The sequence below is a fragment of the Triticum aestivum genome, chromosome 6D, assembly GCF_018294505.1.
Source record: "Triticum aestivum cultivar Chinese Spring chromosome 6D, IWGSC CS RefSeq v2.1, whole genome shotgun sequence".
Lineage (NCBI taxonomy): Eukaryota > Viridiplantae > Streptophyta > Magnoliopsida > Poales > Poaceae > Triticum > Triticum aestivum.
The window spans coordinates 94,973,962-94,978,846 of record NC_057811.1 but is presented as its reverse complement, the minus strand read 5'-3'; positions in this window follow the sequence as shown (position 1 = coordinate 94,978,846).

The following is a 4,885-nucleotide window of genomic DNA, read 5'->3' as shown; positions in this document are numbered from 1 at the left end:
CACCGGCGCGCATAGGTTAAAACCAGCAGGTGGGCCTGGCCCTATTAATTAGGCACTAACCTAACCCCCACCTAATATCCCACTGACTAGTGGGCCCCTTTTGATAAACTAACTAATTAAAACAGCTGTTAAATAAAACATCCTATGACACCTGGGTCCCACCCACCTGTTTGACTGGTCAACCTTGACCTTTGACTTGCTGACTGTGTATGCTGACCCAGTCAACTGGCCCCCTGTCAGTTTCTTATGCATATGGCTGGATACACTTCCTGTGTACCCATAACATCTAAATATTAATTTAATTTCGAATTAAATTAAGTCCAGAAATTAGAAAATCATTTAAAAACTTTGAAAATTAATATAAAATAATCGGTAACTCGATTGAAAATACTTTGTACATGGAAGTTGCTCAGAACGACGAGACGAATCCGGATACGCCCTCCGTTCGTCTGTCACACGTCCCTAGCATAGCGAACCTGCAACCGTCCCCCTCCGTTTCATCTCTCCGAAAATGCTAAACTTTGGGAAAACTTTCCCGGATGTTTTCCCCCTTTGTCGATATCATATAGCACTGCGTTAGAGCACCCCTAGCACCGCTTATTGTCTTTTCATGCATCTTTTTGCTTGTATTTACTGTTTACCCCCCTCTTCTCTTTGGTAGACCCCGAGACCGCTGCTGATGCCCATGTGATCGAGTACTTCGACGACGAACCTTCTTCCCTTTCAGCGGAGCTTCCAGGCAAGCCCCCCTTTGATCATCTTGATATCGCCCATTCTATTCTCTCATGCTTGCATTAGATTTTGCTATTGTTATTGTTTGCTCCTATTCTGATGCATAGTCTGCTTTTGTAACCTGCTCATTGTACCTTAACTGCTTATCCTAAACTGCTTAGTATAGGTTGGTCAGTGATCCATCAGTGACCCCCACCTTGTCCTTGTTGCCCCTGCTTCATCATCGAAGACCCGATCAACGGGATCGAAGACCAGGCCCTGGCACCGCACATCACTTTCCCCTTAGTTGCTCGACACTACTGGGTTACTATCGAGTGCCGAGGGTGAGACCTCATTAGCACTTCTGATGTTAACCCTGTAGTGTAGCTATTCGGTCGTGGTCATCGAGCGCGATTTCCTCCTTAACCACTTCTGACACGACTCTGTCGTGCAACCCCTCAAGTGTGAACCTCGAGGGTGGATCCTCTTACGTTCACCTTGATGATTACATCGAGTGGAATTTGATACGTCTTCAACGTATCTATAATTTATGAAGTACTCATGCTGTTATATTATCTATCTTGGATGTTTAATGGGCTTTATTATACACTTTTATATGATTTTTGGGACTAACTTATTAACCTAGAGCCCAGTGCCAGTTTCTGTTTTCTCCTTGTTTTAGAGTATCACAGAAAAGGAAAACCAAACGGAGTCCAATTGACGTGCAACTTGACGGAGATCATTTTTGGACTAGAAGAAGCCCACGGAGTACCGGAAGTAGGCCAGAAGAGTCCCGGGCTGCCCACGAGGGTGGGGGGCGCGCCCACCCCCCTAAGGCGCGCCCCCTGCCTCGTGGATAGCCCGGAAACCCCCCTGACGTGAAATCAACGCCAACACCTCTCATATATACCCAAACTTCCAGAAAGAAACCTAGATCAGAAGTTCCGCCGCCACAAGCCTCTGTAGCCACGAGAAGTCAATCTAGGCCCTCTCCGGCACCCTGCCGGAGGGGGCCATCATTACCGGTGGCCATGGAGGAGTATCCCGGAGGGGCCATCATCACCATGAAGGCCAAGGACCAGAGGGTGGAGGCCATGGAGGAGGAAGCACAAGGGGGAGAACCTCTCCTCCTCTCTTCCGGTGGCGCCGGAGTGCCATCGGGAGGGGAATCATCACCACGGTGATCGTCTTCATCGACATCATCATCATCATCACCATCCTCACCTCTTTTACGCGGTCCACTCTCCCACACCCCGCTGTAATCCCTACTTGAATATGGTGCTTTATGCCACATATTATGATCCAATGATGTGTTGCCATCCTATGATGTTTTGAGTAGATATCTTTTGTCTTTGGGTTGATTGATGATCTAGATTGGTATGAGTTGTATGTTTTATTTTGGTGCTGTCCTATGGTGCCCTCCGTGTCGCGCAAGGGTGAGGGACTCCCGCTGTAGGGTGTTGCAATACGTTCATGATTCGCTTATAGTGGGTTGGTGAGTGACTGAAACACAAACCCGAGTAAGAGGGATTGTTGCGTATGGGAATAAAGAGGACTTGATGCTTTAATGCTATGGTTGGGTTTTACCTTAATGATCTTTAGTAGTTGCGGACGCTTGTTAGAGTTCCAATCATAAGTGCATATGATCCAAGTAGAGAAAGTATGTTAGCTTATGCCTCTCCCTCATATGAAACTGCAATAGTGATTACCGGTCTTGTTAACAATTGCCTAGGACAATTCCGCACACCGATCCACCATTATTCCACACTCGCTATTTATAATATTTAGTAATACATTCTAACTTTATGATAACAGCACCTACTTTTATATTTTAGCTCTCCGATTTCATACAAAGTTATCCTCTTCATACCCACAACATAGTTTTATTTCTCGTTGCTAGTTGGAAGCAAACGTTCGGTGTAGGTAGAGTCGTATCAGTGGCAGATAGGGCTTGAGAGAATATTGACCTTACCTTTAGCTCCTTGTGGGTTCGACACTCCATACTTATCACTTCCACCTTTGGAAATTGCTACAATGATTCCTTGCACTTGGGGATTATCAAGCTCTTTTCTGGCGCCGTTGCCGGGGAGCAATAGCGTGGGGTTGATATTCTCGTGTGTGCTTGTTTGCTTTCTTCACTAAGTAGATTTTGTTTTTTCCTTTTTGTTTCTGTTTAGTTGTGGGTGAAACATACAAAAAAAATTAAAAGAATGAAAAAAAAATTACTTGCCTTTCATGCCTAAAAAGTTTTTCAAAAAGAGAAGTGATTGGAAAGTTATGCATTGAAGAAGTGAGGGTCGACCTTGAGCACTTGTGTTCATGCTCACAGTAACAATGTAGAATTTTTCATGGAAGTTTATCTGTAAATAATTATCCCCTTGTATATATCCATTGTATTATAAAAATAAAGTGCCAAGCTTTGGTTTTAGTATGATTAGATTGCTTGTTTACTATGTGCAGAACAAAAACAGAAACTTTGGCTGTAGTGCGTGAATTTACATTTTTTACTGGAAAGTCAAATGGGTCTGAAACTTTTTGCACATTACTTATGTACAAATTGTTCAAATTTTCAAATTTATTTCATAATTTTAGGAGTTACAGAAGTATACTAAACTTCCAGATTACTACAGACTGTCCTGTTTAAGACAGATTCTGTTTTTGATGCATTGATTGCTTGTTTTGATGAAACTATTGATTTCTATCAGTGGATTAAGCCATGGAAAAGTTATATTAAAGTAGCTACAATGAAAAAACAAAATATGAATTGGTTTTCAACAATACTTATAGTAGTGATTTGCTTTGTTATACTAACGGATCTCACAAAGTTTTTGTTAAGTTTTTATGGATGAAGTTTTCGAAGAACGAGGAGTTACTGATGTGAGAAAAATAAAGAGAGGCAAGAGTTCAAGCTTGGGGATGCCCAAGGCACCCCAAGTAAATTTCAAAGGATACTCAAGCATATAAGCTTGGAGACGCCCCGGTTGGCATCCCATCTTTCTTCTTCAACAAATATCGGTATACCTCGGTTTTTGTTTTGTTCACATGATTTGTGTCCTTTGTGTTTTTCTTTTTCTTTAAGAACCATGCTAGTATGAGATGTCCCTTCATCAATTTATAGAATACTTCATGTGCTTCACTTATAACTTTTAAGTACGATCTTATAGAGTTACTCTTTGTGCTTCATTTAAATCTCTTGAGTATGGTTTTATAGAATGCTTCGTGTGCTTCACTTATATATTTTGAGCTTGGATATTGGTTAGTCTATGTTAATTGTAGAATGCTCCATGAACTTCACTTATATCTTTTGGAGTATGAATAATACTATCATTTAAAGTGGTTTGGAAGAGTGTCAACTTTAGGAATTAGTGATCCCACTATTTTGGAGGGTGTTGAATCTTAGTGTGATATTTATGAAAGTGGATTTGGAAGGGTGTCAACTTTAGCTAGTAATGATTCCACTATTTGGAAGAGGTTCCAATTGAGTATGAGAACAAAGTTTCTATCCATGATGCTACTGAAAATTATTATGAGGGAGGAATACATGCTTGTAGGAGTTGCAATAATATCAAGTTTCCTCTCTATGTGCTTAAAGTTTTGAAGTTATACTTGTTTTGCCTTCCTATGCTAGTTGATTGTTGTTCTTATAAATTGTGTGCTCAAAAAATCACTAGTCATAGGAAGTAGGTTATATTTAAATGTGCTAGTCATATTCTTCAAGATGCTCTCTTTGTGCTTCAATTCCTATCTTTTATGTGAGCATCATTGAAATCATCATGCCTAGCTAAAAGGCATTAAAGAAAAGCGCTTGTTGGGAGACAACCCAGTATTTACCCTTACTGTTTTTGTGTGTTTACATGATTAAGCTACTTTAGTAATCATGTTTTATATCTTTTGTTTCAATAAAGTGCCAAGTAAGACCTTTGGGAAGACTTGGGTGAAAGTTAATGTGATCTTGCTGTAAAAAACAGAAACTTTGCACTGACGAGATTAGCTGTCATTTTTTACAGAAGAGTGCTTTTGAGTTGATTTTTTTGCAGAATATTAATAGACAAATTCCTCACGTCCACCAATTTATTTCATAATTTTTGGAGTAGCAGAAGTATGGTTATGTTCAGATCATTACAGACTGTTCTGTTTCTGACAGATTCTGTTTTCATTGCATAGTTTGCTTGTT